Below are 19,187 nucleotides of genomic sequence, written 5' to 3' on the forward strand. Positions count from 1 at the left end.
AAGTGAAGTGAAATAGTTTAATTTAGTATTAAATAATATTATATATTTACGCCATTTTTACAAGTTTTGAAAATTATGATTTGTAATAGGGACGAAATATAATGCAATTCCCAATGCAATTTAAAGAAAAATGATCACACTTACCAACTGTATTAGTTAAAATCACTATTGTAAAACATAAAATACCAATGAGTGGCGTCATTCTCTTATAATGAAAAAACTCAGTTTTTAAAAATTTCGATAAGAGTATAACTAACAAATATTCTTGAAAATGTTTCAAGATATATTCTTGTCGCTATCTCATTCGTCATTATCAAATGTTTGTATTTCATTATCTGTTTCTCCCAGACACAAGTCACAAAAATTATTCTGATTTATGACATTATTATGTACAATTTGAAAGGAACATAATGACTGACTGCCAAAGGAAAGAACAGTATATTTTAAGAATAAAATTATAAGACTTTATCTTTCGATCAAATGAAATAAATGGCTTGATTAATTAAACAAAATTTCTTGTCTGTTATTCTAAAATCATTTCTTTAATAAAAATACAACTATGTTTCACTGATGAGAAAACATCAACTTCCTTTCAAAACTAATCCTTAATATAAAATCTCTAAACGATATTGTAGATTTCGATTGTCACAGTACTCGATGTCATTGCTTTTTGCGTGCGACACGAAGCATCAGTGGGTTAGACAACATTGGAAAATATCGAAAAAATTGTCACGATTGCTCGTTCTTTGATAGCTACACGCGTGCGACAGAGAGAGTTGATTGGCTACGGTGCGCGTCTGCACTTGATTTTTAAATACGCACGCGAACTAGAGCCAATGACCGACGCACATTTCAAGCATGCGCAAGTATTTATGGATCACTGTTGAGAATAATAATCGAATCAAAATTCAAAGTCGATAATACGAATCAACACTTCTGCTTTACCACCACCTTGCCACCCGTACCGCCGCAATCCAGGGCCTCTGCTTGTTCCTTATGATCGAATTCTTATTTCAATTTAAGCCTCTCTGCTTGTTAGTTATGATCGTATTTTTATTGCAATTTCGGAAAGAACATTTTAAAGCCTTCAAAGCATTGAATCGAGCTATCTGGACCATTAAATATATCTACCTGAGTGCCTGCGGAGAATTTCTTAGAGCTTCTCAGAGCCTTGAAAATCTTTAATATATACCCTGAGATTTCTATCCGTAGGGTTAGTATATTTTTAATACAATTTAATGTTTAAGTTATTATTTTTTATTAATATAAAAATTAACATTAAGTAATATTTCTTTGAAGCATTGAATGTGTACTAATTTTTGTTATCAAAGTCCATTGCTGGTATAAAATGCAATAAAAACTTTTAGAGATTTTGAGGTTAGAAATTAATTTTAGAATACAAGAGCGACCTGCTGTTCACAGAATTAGATCATTTTTGCCATTTTAATGTAAATAATCCGTATATCTACAAAAATATATAAAATATTATTTTATGCTATGAAAAGTTACGAAAATGTACTAGAAAAACTTTGTGAAAGTTAAGCTTTCTCTCATTTTTCTTTATACGAAAAAAATACTCCGTATTTGAAATACTACGTCTTTTTGATAAATTTTTGAACTGCGAGCAGTTCGCTCTTTGATTGCAAAATGTAATATTAAACTCAAAATCTTAATAAGTTGCTACCGCATTTTATATCAGCAATGAAATTTTATAACAAATTCCATGCTTAACAGGAATAATACTTAATTTTAATGTTTATATTGAATGTAAATGATAACTAGAAGATTAATTCATAATTAAAAATACACCAATGTTACAGTAACTTTAAATTTATACAAAATACAGAAATTTTCAAACAGATAATTTTATTTTTAACTAAAAAAGATAAAGTTTCAATAAAAACGATCAAATTGTAAACAAAAATAGAATAATTCAGTTTTTAGCATACAAAAGTTAATATTCAATAAAAAAATGAAATTTTCTATTTAAAAAATCTTTTTTAACAAATAATATAATTTTCAACTAAATTATTTTTCAATCCAAGTACAATAATATAAAATGTATTTAAAATAAGATAGAATTCACTTAAAATCAGGCAGGTTCTATACGTTATATAGCAGAATCTCTCAGCGATTAATATTTTTTATAGTCAATTTATGCAAGACGTTTCTTCTGATATAAGACAAAAAAATGGAATTTGGACATCTATGTTAAGAATAATAAAAAGCAAATTAATTCTTCACTCATAAAATAATTTTTAACTAAAAAGATGAAGTTTCAATAAAAAATATCAAATTTTAAACAAAAATAGAATAATTCAGTTTATAGTTTATAAAAGTTAATATTCAATCAAAAAAATGAAATTTTCTACATGTTATTTAAAATGTCAATTAAAGAAGATAAACATGACACCAAATAGTAAAAGTTTTAACAAAAAAGATGAATTTTCAATCACAAAGATTAATTTTGTATTTAAAAAAAATCTTTTTTAAGAAATAATATAATTTTCAACTAAATTAATTTTCAATGCAAAAACAGTATTATTATAAGTATTTGAAATAAAATAGAATTTACTTAAAATCAGGCAGGTTCTACAAATTATATAGCAGAATCTTTCATCGATTAACATTTTTTATAGTGTTATGAAAATTATTTGAAAGGAGATCGAATCCATTTAACATTAGGTAGGTTCTACACTTCGAGTCGCTGAATTGATCAGGAAAGGAATTATGTTGTTTTTAGATTAAATTTTAAGAGAACTTCTTTTTCGTTGTAAAATAAATTCTATGTTCAAAAGATTAATTTTCAACCAATCAGATTAATGTTTTACAAAAAAGACGAATTTTCAACTAATGAATTGATTTTTAAACTAAAAGGGAACTTTTGTTTGAAATTTTTTGTTGAAAATATTCAACAATTTAGTTGAATTTTTTTTCTGTCTTAACTGAAAATTGTTTGCATTCGACTACTTGGTTAAATGTTAAACTAATTGAATGAAAATTGATATTTTTTTTGCTAAAGATTCATCATTTTAGTTGAAAATTTATTTTTTTTGTTCAAAATTCTTTCTTTCTTTGGTTGAACATTTCTCTAATTGTTTTAAGGTTGAAAGACCTTTTAAAAATTAATTTTTTTGGTTCAAGGTTAATTATTTTAGTTAAAAATTCATCTCTGGTTACAAAATTAAAAATTTTCTTGAAGTGCAATTTTTGTTTCAATTCAGCTGTTATTGTTTTAAAATAATCATATTTTTTAGTTTTTGGTTCAAAATTTATATACTTATTGAAAAGTTTAACTATTTTGTTAAAATGCTAGGCGTTTAAATAAAAATGTAACTATTTGGTTGAAAATTCGTTAATTTATCAAAACTAAAAATTAGACTTTTTCATTTTTAATGTAAACGGTTTTGTTGAAAATTTGGCTTTTTAATGAAAGATTTGCATTTACAACCGAATAGTTTAACTTTTAACCAAATACTTGAATTTCCAACCCACAAATATGAATTTTAAACTAAATGGCGAAATTTGTAATCAAAAAAGATTAATCTCTAACAAAAAAGAGTTGCATTAAAAAAAAGAATTCCCAATGAAAACGTAGTGGTGAACATCTTAAAAAAGAAGAATTTCAACAAACTATTTACATTTTTACCCAGAGTTGAATTTTCGAACAAGTATGTAAATTTTCAACAAGTAGTTGCATTTTTAACCTGCAAATATGGATTTTCGATAGGAAATGTAACATTTGATATTTCTACGAATGCAGATGCTGCTAAGAGATGAATTGTAAAAATAAGGATACGAATTTTCAATCATAAAGATTAATTTTCAATAAGAAATTCGAATTTAAACCAAAAGTAGGAAAGTTACTTTTTCGCACAAAACATTAAATTATTTCCGAAATTTTTTTTTTTAAATAGTACATTTTTCAGCCAAAGAGATGAGTTTTCCACTAAAACTATTAATTATTTATCTACAAAAACGCAAATTTTCAACAAATAAAGAATTGTCAGTTAGGAAATCAAAAAATGTGTTGCAATCCTTAAACTTTTAAGTCAAAAGACTATTTTTCTCTAAAAGAGTTATAACACCTTTCCCCTCCATCTGCCTCCATAAACCACATTTTTCACAACACCTTCATCCCACATGATAAATTTGCAAGTATTTATTGGTTTAAGGTGTTATTTTTAATAAATAATTCCACTATTTCAATGTAATTTAAAATATAATAATTATTAGTTCAATTTTAAAGAAAGATTTTAAAGGGGAGAGTTGACCAAGATTTTCAGGGGAAAGTTTATCAAGTGGCAACAAGCTTATTACCTGTGTTTTTCTATCTATAAGAAAATTGCTTATTATAATGCGCGTGCAAAAATTTTTCTAAATTGATTTATAAGAATTGTGGTTTAAAAAAGCAAAGTTCATTATTTAACGAATATGATACTCATGAACGTAAGTTACGAAAATATAATAAATACTATTCATCAATATTAGGTGTAAATTAATTTTCAATAAAAAAAACTCATTTGGAATAAAATAGGTCAATTTAATTTTCTACCATAAAAATAAAATTTGTTAAAATCCTATTATAAAATATTAATTACAGTTTCAGGTACAGAGCTCATCCCTTAGTGCTTTCTATTATTTTATACTAATATTGCCCAACATTAATTAAATATGTATAACATACAAACGATAGGGTTTTGCTTTATTCTTTTTCATAAAAAGATGGCGCGTGCAAGACTACTAGTGCATTAAACAAGGCAAGAGCCATAATTTTAATTCTGCCTGCAAGTTCTTTAAAAAGCAAAATTTATTAAATTCCACATCATCAAAATGGAGCACGTTGTTTTAAATTTTCATTCATGAAAGTGCAATGTAATCGTCCAAATTTTCGATCTCTGATTTTTAACGGATCTCTACGTTTCAGCACTCACAGACTACGAAAATCGTAAGATTTTAACTGTATCTGTTTGCCTGTATATCTGTATGTCTGTATGCATGGTTACCTGAATGTTGTAGCCACACTAACTTTTGAATGATTTGTCCAATCAACTTAGAATTTAATACAATTACATTTTTTAAATTTTCTAAGAAAGAAAAAAATAAATTAATAGGTTAACAAATATCAATCCAAATATCTACTTGATGTAAAATGTATGTTTCTCGAAACTATAATCATGACATTTTTTAATTAGACAAAAGTTTCAAAAGAATGATTTGTCCAATCAACTCAGAATTTAATACAATTACATTTTTTAAATTTTCTAAGAAAGAAAAAAATAAATTAATAGGTTAGGAAATATCAATCCAAATTTCTACTTGATGTAAAATGTATGTTTCTCGAAACTATAATCATGACATTTTTTAATTAGACAAAAGTTTCAAAAGTTAGGTGATTTTCAAAAATATGCAATTTTGATTTTTTAAGAGGTCCATAAGTTTAAAACGTTATTTTTATAAGATTTTAATAAGATTTACGAATTATCTTGATGAAGTTTTGCAAGTGGGAACGAATAATCGAGCGTGAAGCGCGAGTTTCGTAATGAGAATGTAATCGTCAAAGCCATAGGTGCTTTGAGAAACTTCTTTAAAATCAAATCGAAAAAATTCAGTTACAATTTATGGCTGTGAATCCTCAGAAGTTCGAATCACAGTTTTCGACTTAAGTTATAGTATTTACCATACTTGAAAAAATTTAGTTAAAGTGTACGCAATAAACATACGAAAACGAGAGCGAGAGCGCTTCGGCGTGCCCTAGGCGCGCTCAAACTTAACGCGAAGCGGCAAACCAAGATGTGCCCGCGCAGCGGGCATACTGTTTAATTTTCTTTAAAATGTTACCTTTAGTCCAAACTAAATTGTATTTCTTATTGAACCAAAAGTGTTCCGATTCGTGGCGGATATTCATTAAAAAAGGTGGCAAACAGTATGAGTCCAAAATTTATTAATTTTTAAAATTATTATAAACAATTAAGTGAATAAAAATGGTATTTCCTTCAGTCACGGGTACGCAGAATTAAATTTAAAAAGGTGCAAAATGGATCTATATACTGAAGAATGACAAATTAGGCCTTTGTTTATTTAACATATTATAAATAGTAGATACTTTATACGGTTCTATTGCAGCGTTTTGATTAACGCAAAAATAAATAACTTTTCCTTATTTGTATTTAATTAATTTGTTTTCACAATGCTATAAAAATATTACAGATTTATGGTATCTTTTGCGATTTAGGGCTACTGAGATTACGTATTCCCAAATAGAGTGATAAAAATTAGTTAATAATCTATAATAATTTTTTAATAACAGTAGTAATTTCACTGAAGAAACACTGACATAACAAAAAATTGTCTGAGGTAGTCAGTATTAATTCAAACTTGATTTTTTTGCACGACTATAATCTAAAATTGTTCCAAAAAATTTAATATTCTTTAAAGGATGTGAACCTCCTTTTAAAAATAGTCTTTTTCGTTTAAAATAACTGATTTCCAGTAAACTTAGTTAGATAATGTATAAGATAATTTGACAGTATTATCTTCAGATTAGAAAAAAAATTTAGTTTTTATAGAAATATATTAACTTATAGTAGCCAATTTTTTGTCTGGTATCGCGAAAATGAATTTCCCTGAAATCCGTGTACTGCATTTGCAGGTCAAGTTTGTTGTTTTTATCGCGTTTCTTAATATTTCAACATAGTTATCGCTTACAATCAAAACAAATGTGAATTATTATTACTGCATCATAAACATCATTTAATATTAACATTCGCGCACATTTTAAGTGGTAAAAAGCGTTTAATTGTCCAAATTAAATCTCAACTGTCACTGCTCCCGATTAGACCGTCGCCATTTTATTTCGCTGCTCCCATAATGCACCGGTGCTCTTCCGATAATTGCTTCAGAGACCTATTCTTAATACCCATATTATAGCTATACTTATTAGGGGCTTGACTATACGATATCCCTGGTATATGGAAAATGGTCAAGGATATTCATTTTCGCTGATCCAGGGATCTTTCTAAATTCCTTCGTTCGTTTTCAACTAAATGTTTGGCTATAATAAGGAATAATATCCCTGTCGCATCTCAATTTTTTACCGTGTGACAATTGAACCGTGGTTGGACCAAAGTTAGGTGAAAGTATAGACGAATCTCGACCAATTATTTTTTTTTCAGAGAGAATATTTTCACAACTGAATGTACCAAAAAAGTACGAATGCATATAGATTTGCCGAAAATATTGTTGTTTTTATTTAAATTACAATAATGTGCTTAAAAGTACCGGATTGGACTACGAACCTAATAAAGTTTACTGAAAGTGACGCGCATGAGCCAAATAGGATCAAAAATATTAGTAGCAGGGGTTTAAAGTTATTCCAAATTTTAATATTTTTAAAACATTTTTCGGGGAACCAAAAGTCTTCTCAATTATATTAATACCCTGAAATCTGTCAAACAAAATTGAAAAGCTTCAAGATGTCCTGAAAGGAGTAACACTGTAGATAATAATTTTGCAACCCTTTTTTTTCACACCCGTTACCTCGCGAGTGAAAATTTTAACCCTACATCAAACCTGTTAATTCTAGATAAAACCTCCTTTGAAACTATTCTAGCCTACACACCCTACTTTGATTCTTTGAAAGCCTGAGCATTTCGAATTTAGTCCTTCTTTAGACCTCCTATAACCTCAACTATATTTTTCAAGTTTTCCTTGGAACCTCATACAACCTCCCAGTATTTTTAAGTCCACCTGTAGCTAGGAACGAGCCGTGCGCATGCGCAATATCGATGGAAACTTACGCCAGTTAAAAAGATGCACTACTTTTATATTATTTACAATATTATTTAGTAGTTTTAATAATATACATTATTATGTAATAATTATTTATATTCTGCTGTTCATTTTGTTTCACCAAAAGTATCATACTTGTGACAACGTATCAGTTTACTTTTTGGCGGGATTCACATACGCAGGGCCGGCCACGTTTGCGCAGTTGTAAGAGCGCCTCACTCTTCAACATCACTGGAAACAAGAGGGCAGCCATTTCTTTCGTGGGCACCCATGATTGCCATGATTTATGATTTAAAAAACATCTGCCCTGAAACGTGTCTGTGTCCACTTTCTTAGGATAAATTTTATTACTTAAGATTCTCACTCTCGACTACCTAAATTCCGAATTTTAGGATTTCCTTTATATCTCTTCAAATCTCAAAATTCATGCTTTTATCACTTGTAAGCGTTAAGTCTTTCAACCTATTGACCATTTAGCGTTAATTTTTGTGTACCTAGGCGTTAATGGAATTCGACGTTTAAACCGGCGACCATACCGGGAAAAACCTTGTTGGACTTTTCCACCTTAGATCGTGCATCATCGGAACTTGTAACGCCTTCGGGCGCTGGATTTTACCGCCAGCTTCAAATTCTGTGATTCATCTTCCTAAGTGAACGCGAAAACTTAAGTGACTCAAATAAACTATAAACTATAGTGAAACAAAACGTAAAAACATACTAAAGTGAACGTGATCTCTTTAGTGAATCTATAAACTATAAACGACAGTTAATTGAAAAATGAAAGCAAGCTTAAAGTCAACCTGGACACTTTAGTTAAAAGCAACGTGAAATATTGTTTTAAATGAATGAAAACTTTATTATATCTATCTCTTAACAAATTAAGTGAAACAATAATGCGTAAAAGACAGTGAAACTAAAGAACGTGAAACCGTGGATCAACTGAATGAAAATACTTCATAAATCTGCTGCCGAATCATCAGATAGCTGTAATCAACGTAGAAGCTTCAAAGAACGAGCCGACTTCAATCATCAGCGTCTATATCCATTCTGTAAAGTTCTTATTCTAATTTCTTGCCCTAGAACTTCAAAATGGCAGGTCTCGCATGCCTGTTTAGAAGTTGAATTATTTATTGGTACGTGATCGATCCTTTCCCCTTCTGTTCCATTTTTTAAAATCAATTTGATCTCAATTGGCTATTAAAATGACAGAAGAAGATAAACGAGTAAAACAGCCTCACAGGCTTCTAGGTGCTGTAAAAGCAAAGCTAACGGTTCTTCCCAAATTTCTTAACAAAGCTATAACAGACATAGATCTTATAGAATTTAAAGGTAAATGTACTGATGTTGAACGCGTTAAAATAGATTTTGAAACTACGCAAAACAAAATAGAGTCAATAGTTAGTGGCATAGAAATCGATTCCAAATATGCGGAAAGAATTGAATTGGAAGAACGCCTTTCTTACTTATCTCCTCAAGCAGAGCAAATTCTTTGAGAAAAGGAACCGATAATTACAACTGATCAATCCTCATCATTATCCCGCGTTTTGATAATATCAGTAGCATACCAAGCCTTCAAGAAAATGCACAAATCTCAGCAACTATGCGAGTGCATTGTAACGGGAATTCAATTAACCTCAAATTACCAGCGTTAAATTTACCCTGCTTAAGCGGCACATACGAAAAATGGCCCTGTTTTAGTGACACCTTTAAATCATCTGTTAATAAAGATAGCAGATATACTAATTCTAAAAGGGTAGTATATCTTCGATCATGATTAACTAGAAAATCCACGGACAAAATTGAATCGCTTGCAACTACTGATGCTAATTATCAAGTCACTTGGGATATATTAGAGAAATATTATAACGATCCTGTGACTATAATCAATACGCGTCTGAAATGGAAAGAGCATATTCAAGGCAATAACTCTCCAACAATGGAATTATTACTTGAATTTTTACACTGCCGCGAAAATGGCTAGAAACTAATAAATCTTATTCGCGAAACGAAAAATTTGAGAAAGAAGTATCACAGCGCAACGACAAACAATATGGAGACAATAATAAAGACGTGCATCAAGCACAGGTTCATCGAGCAATGTCTTATGCAACACAATATCAATCGATTTGAAACAACTGTAAAGGTTCACATTTTACGCAAAATTGTGAAAAACTTTTAACCACTAATCTACAAGAACGAGTAGAAATCGTGAAAAATCTAAAGCTTTGTTTTGATTGCCTTAGGACTAATCAAATCGTTGAAAACTGCAAAGCGACGGCATGTCAAACGTGTAATAAAAAGCACCACACACTTCTACATCGCGATAGTATTGCTGCAAAACCAACTTCAAACGAAAATTTTACATGCTTACATAATTCCGTACCTTCTTAAGTAATATTATCAACAGCGATTATCCACGTCTTACATCCAGAGTTTTATAAGCCTGGAGAAACCGATGCCTTAATCGGTGCGGAGATTTTTCTGCAATTCATGTGCAACAGTTAAATAACTTTAGCTGACAAAGGCGCGATTTTGCAAAAAACTAAATTGGGCTGGATATTGGGCGGAAAAACGTCTCAATCTAGATTACCAAACACTGTCCTCAAGCGAGTCGATTATCAAGGGAAGAAATCATATGCAAAGAACATTTCGAAAAATACACTATTCGCGACGAAAATACCGGGAAATATTGCGTCAAACTTCCATTTAAGGAAAATGAACCTGTTCTCGGTGAATCTTATTTAACTTCTTTAAAACGCTTGTATTCTACTGAAAGATCTTTTGACAAAAAACCGCAGCTTAAAGAACCTTATACCGAAAATCCAAACTCATATATAGAAAGCAATTAGATGAATGAAATAGACTCTGATTTAATTCATGAGGCTTATTTTTTACCACACCACTCGATAATTAAACAATCTAGTCTCACAACAAAGGTCAGAGTAGTTTTTGATGCATCGCCAAAACCGTCAAACGAAAAATCGCTAAACGACACATTTATAGTGGGTCTAAGTATTGAAAAAAATCTTTATTCACTACTTATTAGATTTAGGTCACATGCTTACGCGTTAACCACCGATATTGAAAGAATGTTTCAACAAATCTAAGTACATCCAGATGATCGAAAGTATCTGAAAATATTGTGGCGAAAAAGATTGATCAACGTGTAAAAATCTTCACAATAAACACAGTCACTTTTGGAACTGCACTTGCTTCATTTTTAGCTAGAAGCACTCTTGTACGACTGGAAAACGATGAAGCCAGTTCATGTCCACATGCATCTATAGCTTTAAAGGAAGATTTTTACATGAATGATCTCGTATCACGCGTGGAAACTCGCGAGCAAGCAAAACAATTAATCAGCGATTTAATTAAAATTACTCAAAAAGCAGAAATGAATCTTAGGCAATGGGCTTCCAATGATCCGTCTCTTATCGAATCTTTATCAAAAACATGTAACGATTGATTTCTATGTTTCAATTTAGGAGAGAAATTAAAACTCTGGGTATGTATGGGACCCAAATCCAGATTCTCTCACAAATAGCCCAACTTTTTGACCCACTCGCATTATAAGGTCCTGTTATCGTAAAAGCGAAAAAAATTATGCAATCTTTGTGGAAATTAAACTTAGATTGGGATGCTAACGTTCCATATTCAATAAAAGAAAATTGGATCGAATTTCAGGATCAATTAATTTTTCTAGAAAAATTCGCTACCCAAAGAAAAATAATTGGTAATGATAACGTTAACTTAGAAGTGCACGGTTTTTGCGATGCTGGCAACAAAGCATACTTGGCTTGCCTTTATATTAGATCTATCGACAATAATGGTTTAATCACTTCTCAACTATTCTGCTCGAAGTCAAGGGTCGCTCCTTTAGATGTCGAAGACATATGTCGTTCAGAACTATGCTCTGCCCTTTTACTAGTGAATTTATTTTCAATAGTTCATCAATCTTTACGGCGATTAATTATACAAAAAAACTCTTTTTTGATCTGATTCAATGATTGAATTAAATTTGATCAAAAGGAGCTCTCACACTCTTACAACCTTTGAAGCAAATCGCGTCGCCAAAATTCAAGCTTTATCGATCCCTCATGAGTGGCGACGGGTAGCTGCAGAATATAATCACGCAGATCTAGTGTCGCGAGGCCTATCACCAAAAGAGATAATCGAAAACTCCTTTTAGCTGAATGGACCCGTTTGGATTAAACAAGATGATGAAGACTATCCGAATCCAAATTTAAAACTTTAAAATTAACTACAAAGCAAACGATTAACCTAAATGCCGTATACGTAAATAAAATCGCGATGACCCTTCTTGGAAATGCGAAAACTCTTACCAGTTTAAAACGCACTGTAGCTTACTGCCAACGATTTATCCACAATAAAGTTCTTAAACAAGGTATATCGGGTTATCTTGATTTAATCTAACTCCAAAAAGCACATACGTGTATAATAAATGTCATTCACGAGAAACATTTAACTTTCCTTTACGCAGGCACACAAGCTACGCTTAACGCTACTCGCGAATTCTACTGGATTGTCAACGGGAAAAATGCAGTCAAGAATATAATTCGACATTGTGTCACTTGCTTTCGCGCAAACTCACAACCTTTAAACTATATTATGGGAGAAATTAAGATCTATGTTTGCGTTTTTGTATGTTTCGCGACAAAATCTGTACACAATGAAAATCGTCAGCGATCTGACATCCGAAGCTTTTGTAGCTTGTTTAAGTAGACTTTTTTCAAGACAAAGAAAAACATCGGATCTGTATTGCGATAACGCTACCAACTCTGTAGGGGCAAAAAAATAAATTGCCAAAATTTTTAGAATTCTTGAGATCTCATAAGGTTAACGCAACAATCTCTCGTGTACTTGCTAATCATAATATTAATTGGCATTTTATAAACCCGCGTTCACCTCACTTTGGTGGACTCTGGGAAGCTGCTGTCAAATCGTTTAAGTATCATATAGTACGCATTATCGGCAAACAACTTCTAACCTATGAACAATTTACTACACTTGCAACTAAGATCGAAGCCATTTTGAATTCTCGACATTTAACACCAGTTCCTTCTGATCCTAATGACCTAGCAGCCTTATCTCCCGGCCACTTTCTTATAGGTGACTCTTTAACAGGTGTGTCAGAACACGATTTGACGAACTTGCCGTCAGGACGGCTTTCGTCTTGGCAGCAGGTTCAACAAATGAAGCAACAGTTTTCGAAGCGCTGGAGTAAAGAATATTTAAATGAGTTAACTGTGCGAAAAAAGTGGCACGAAGGTACTACAAATGACGTAAAAATCAGATAAATTGTAACACTTCAAGACGATAACTTACCTGTAATGCAATGGAGCCTTGGGCGTATAATTGAAAATCATCCAGGTCCGGATGGAGTAGTTCGTGTCGTCGCTGTGAAAACTGCATTGGGCGAATACAAACGCAGTATACAACGCATTGTTCCATTACCAATTGAAACCTAAGCTTACTATTGTATATATTATATTCATTTCAGCAACATCAAAATTGTAATCAATTATCCTTTAGTTAACGAATCATGGTAAAAACTAAGCGCATAATCACTACGGTAATCCAATTTTATTGAACCAATTGTTCAAAGGGGCCGGCATGTTGAGATTCGCTCAAGCTATCATTTATTATAATTTATGATTTAAAAAACATCTGCCCTGAACCGTGTCTGTATCCACTTCCTTATGATAAATTTTATTCAACCTATTGACCATTTAGGGTTAATTTTACCCCCACCTTCAGTATACCTCCACCTTAGAATTTTGTGTTTCCTCTCCGATTTTCGAAATCGGCAACGGACCCTGAGTCAGTCGAGTTTTAACACCGCAACAGAAATCTTAACTAACTCCAAAGTTTCAAGCTTTGGAGGCTTAAAATAAAGGTAAAATTTTAACTTAGGCTAGATTTAAATCGATCGATTCCATGTGCGAAATATACTATATTTCGTCATGGTATTGCTTACATTTTTTAAAAACATTTTTGTCAACTCATCCTAGTATTCACCGTCTTAAATCGAATTACTCATGAACCTTCACAAAACGAATGTTTGGCGGCCTTAATAAATTGTGGAACTGACTATTAATAGACAGTGATCCCAACTTTGGCATGTAGACGTAATGTGCTTGCACTAATTTACTTAAGAGGGACACGACGTTAAAACCCGTTACCATGACTACAATAAATCTTGCCGTATTTTTCTTACGCACATCTGGCGCAAGCGCAGTACCTCAATATGCCAAAGATGGAGTCACTATTAATAGGATCCTCATTTAATGTTAGTACAATCGAGGCGGCGGTCACTTACAATGGCGAGAGTGTCTGAACATGCTTTGATCCCGTTAAGAGTATACGCCAGATGACACAGCGATTGCGCTTCCCGCACTTCATTCCGCTAGTCTAAGATCGAAATTTCCAAATGGCCAACAGTACCCACGGTATCTGTTCGTTGAATCTTTGTTGTTGTTTTCACCGGCAACATACTTCGAAAAATTTTCACTTGTTTTTGTATTGTTTTCTGTATTTTTTTTTAGTTTTAAGTCCATTATCTGAGTATTATCGTGAGCCATAAAAATCAAAAATCTTCAGCTAAGATTACTCCAATAACATACGTGTGATACTTATATGTTACTACATAGTAAACGCCTGCTGGTGCGTGGTAAGTTGTTACTAGATTCATTAAACTTTCGTTATGATTAACTTCAAGTTCAATGGGATGTGGATGAGTTGCTGCCTTTTTTCTCATGTTTTTAAATGGAGAAAAGAATTCTGCAGCAAGAAAGTAAAAATAGGAAGTTAATTGCTGTGATAACAGTTTTTGTCATGGTGAGGCGCTGAGCAAATCAACTTTTTTCATTTTTTTAATCACTTTTTTAAGAACATGTGATGAATTTTTGTTCCTATTCGGTCCGTAGAACATCAAACAAACAAGAATATGTTAGATTCGACGAATCTATACCTACCCATTTTTACAAACGACTACTCACATAGAACATCCTACTCGATAACTGTAAAAAGAGAACATGCATTTTGACTACTATGTCCTTTTCCAAATAAAAATATATCACGATGTTGTAACACTAATTAATTAAAATCTCACACATTTACTATTGTATCTAGATTTCAACTTATTCTAATCTAAGGAGGTATACTATACATTTAAAAACTGCGTCATTTTACAAATATGGCCTCACGATCTCTAGTTACTTTTTTCTTACTCTTCTTCACACACATATATCACAGCATCTAAACCTGCTGAACTCTTTGGTACTTAGAAAGAAATATAGTGGATTGGGACCACTGCGCCTTCTTCTAAATATGGCCATTTCTAAAATCTTCTTTTCTCATTTAATATTTGGACTTATCCCTTGTTTTCATATAACCAACGATGGACGCTTATTTTACCTTTTACCGACCTTTATTTTCAACTTTAATCGCTTATCTGTGAATCTGATGAAAGGTAACCTACATAAATACTGCCGATTATAAAGGAGAAATTAGTTTAGAAGTTATCCTTAGTTGGGAAGAAGTTTAGAAATCATTTTTAGTTAAAAATAAGTTTAGAAATCATCTTCAGTTAAGGGCCAGTTTATAAAGTTACAAAAAGCAGCAGAATTTAAATAATAGAATAACCATCCAACCTCTAATTAAACGGCACATCAATTTGCACCGTTAAACATCTGCTATCAGAAATTTCCAGTATTTCTTAAACCTTTGAGGGTAAGCATTTATGCGATAGTTTTAAAATCAAACTAATATCGACATCAAAAGCATAACTGTCAAAGCAGAAGGACGATCACAGTCCAAAAGCATCGACCTGACCACCTCAGCCTACAATATAATATTTTTGTCATGATTCACCCTCTGCAGGTTCACTCAGGGTCCTAAAGTCTGAAAGAAACAAGGAGACTTAATTCGCATATTGGTCCAGAAGAATACCCAGCCATGTACGTGAAGTTCTGAACGCTCAAATGAACGAAATATTTTTCGACATTTCAATTTTACTTATAAATATTGTTCCAACTGCAATTTGAATTATGCATTATAATTCTTTTTCAATAATTACTTATTTACAATAAAAATTAACTAACATTTTTGCACTTTTTCTAATTTTGCAAAGTCATCAGTCAAAAGTTTCGTTCATTTGAACGTTCAGAACTTCAACCAAATAATCCAACCGTGTTATTATGTTTTACAACTGAGCTTACAGCTTAACGTTAAACCATTTCTTATTTATGAATTTATACTATCATCTATTCACAGTCAATTAAATGCATATGTATTTAACTTGTGAAACTTCAATTCTTGTATAGTCGGATTATTTCTGGGCATTTTTAATTTATCTTCATCCCAGTTTTCTAGTTTAAGAAAAAAGATTCTAAAGCAAGAAACCATCTTTCAATTTGGTAATATATAAGCTAAGATACCTCTTGAGATGTGACATATACGTAAATTTTAACCTGTCACGTGTCCCTGAATGTACCTTTTTCCAAATTTATGTTGCCATATGTTTTAGAAGAAATTTTTGGATTTAATAACAAACCACGGGCTCACTCTTGATGCACCATATTTTGAAGTTGAGTCTATACATTTAAGAAGACAATCTTGCTTTAGTCCAAATACTAGGTTTTGTGAAAGGCTTCTAGCAAATTATTTCTGCAAATTTTGCAAAGCATCTCGCGATTTAAGAACAAAACTCAACTAAGAAGCAGATGTTAAAACTAATTATTTGAATACAACAAGAATGAAAAGGTCTTATTTTCTAAATTACTTTCACGGCTTTTCTCCCGTGTAAAAATATAATTAGGGATCCGGCCGGGATCCGGCCGGGATCCGGTCGAGTAATCCGGCCAAAAAGTGGTTAAGAAATGTTGCTTCGGGCGATAAATTGGTAACTTGTTTTGTCTTTTAAGGCTCATCATGAAGATTACGGTTAACTTTAGAAGTCAAATCAAGTGAACCAATTCTGGCAAGAAAATTGGAGTAGAATTCTATTCCCTTATGATAGAATCTAATATCAATTTGGAAGCCACATGGTGATTTAAAGTTAGGAAGGAAGAAAGTAAGAACTGTATACACAAAACTATATTTTAATTAAAAATAATTATTATTCGCGCACGAAGTGGGGGTTTCAAACTAAATACTGAAATAACGTTGATTTTAACCACGAGTCACGATTTTATTTGCGAACTTCGAAGAGACGACGGGACGTGAGTGCAAGGAGCTTCTTCGTTCCAGGTGTGAAACTGAAAATTACTGAGTCTCTATGCAGATGACAGAGAGCAGGCGCTACATATGGCGCTAAATTTGAAATTGTACAGGCTAAGCATTGTCTGAATATAGAGAAGTCTATAAAAATTGTATCATTTCTTTTGTTGCACATAGCAGAATCGATAACTGTTTAATGTAAAATATTAAGTTATTCGAAAAAATTTAACGTTTTTCTTTAATAATTTAAATAAGCTCATTTTTGTTTCACTGATCTAATAAATCTTTAAATTATAATTTTCAAATAATAATTCATCTAGCATCCATAATTACGTCTTGGATAGTATCAAGGCTCTTAAGAAATGTGTAATTTCTACAAAAACATTAACCTGACCAGTGCTTAGCCGGCTCTCGACCATAGGATATAACCAGGGTTGGCCCGGCTTGTAAGCGGCGAGCCTAGGAATACGTGATTCGAGAAAAATGTAGCCCGACCGGCTCCCGCCCGGTTCCTGTCCATGAAACCCAGCCAGGGGTAGCCCGGCCGGGATCCGACCAGAAACCTTGTTGTATTATGGCCAATTGGGGAAATTTTTACATGGGCTGTAATAAAAAATTATAGCGCTGATATTGTACATGATTTGCTAGAAGGTACATGCCGTTATGAAGTCATGCATGCGTTGTCCGAGTTCATATTTAGAAAATAGTATTTCTCTTCAGGTAAACCTAACTGTCGTATTGGGTGTTTTAAATTGGAATTAAATGATCCAACATTAATTACACAAAGAAGGTTCAAATCAATAACCTAAAAATATCTTCTTCGGGTAAATGATGTCTTTCGTTCTCAAAGCTCCTTAAATTTTTGGCGATTATGATAACATATAAAAAGGATAAACACTGGGAATGGTTCAAGTTATTAAGAAAAATATTAATATTGTCGTTAAAAACAAGCATCATGAATTCAGACATCGAATTGTATGGTTAAACTTTAAGCCCAAAACATAAGCCTCCTTTGTAATTCAATTTGACTAGAAATTTGGAAACAAACATTCTGCCTCGGCTATTATTACAAAAATATTATCAAAGAAAAATCAAAATTTTGTTTTTCTGTGAGTAAAAATTTATACTAATTCTTGAAGTGTTTAAATTGGAATCAACACTTTGTTAAAATTTAGATGGGTAAAAAAATGAAAATCATGAATCTCTCACTATAATTGCCTATTATTTATAGTAGCTTATTATAACAAATATTAAAAAATTCCTTCCAATTTTGAATCACATACCGTAAAAATTGTTTAAATAAAAAAAGTAAACGTCAACACTGCTTCCCGCGCTACCTCGGGCCCAGGAAGCTCGCGTCGCGAGACTAAAACATTGATCTTTATGTTAGTTATCAACTAAAAAAAAATGGAAACTTTTTTTTCCTTTGTTTGGTAAATTTTCGAAAATTGTAGTATCACAAATCACAATGAAGAAAAGTTTTTAAACATTCTTGGAAATATTTCGTTCTGAAAAAATCATAAAAATTTGAATTCTCGTCAGTCCTGGAATTTTTAAACTTTTTGAAAATCGTTGAGCCCAAAAAATTCCCTAACTTCCTCTAAGGATTCGCCAAATTGCATACAAATCTAAAGAACTTCGAACAGTTTTGTATACTCCTGGGAAATATTGACCCGGTTCGTACCGCTTTATTAAACGCTCTTTATTTTGAAAGCATAATTTCAGTGCAGTGGGATAAATAAACTGCAATATCAATGACGCTTTCATTTACAAATGTTATTACATTCACCGAAAGAATTATTTATGTTTATATTTTATACTATTCAATATCTCAATAGTCGTAATAAATTATTTGTATTCTAATAATCATTAATCTTCAGATTTATGATATTATACGTACAATTTAGAAGGAGATAATTTATTGATCACGCAATGAAAAATTCAGTATATGTTGGAAGACGCAATTTTTGTTATCTTTCAATGAACAGAAAAAATGTGGTCAAACATGTACATTGTAGAGTGTACATCAGGGCGTATCGGAAAAAATAAAGTTGTTCGCGCGAAATTCTGATAGCAATGAAAACTTTCTTTTTTGGGAGTCAGAAATACTCCCCTAAAATTTCTTAAACAAAAAATTCGTTCTCTCTCGACATCAT

The sequence above is a fragment of the Belonocnema kinseyi genome, chromosome 1 (genome assembly GCF_010883055.1).
Source record: "Belonocnema kinseyi isolate 2016_QV_RU_SX_M_011 chromosome 1, B_treatae_v1, whole genome shotgun sequence".
Taxonomy (NCBI): domain Eukaryota; kingdom Metazoa; phylum Arthropoda; class Insecta; order Hymenoptera; family Cynipidae; genus Belonocnema; species Belonocnema kinseyi.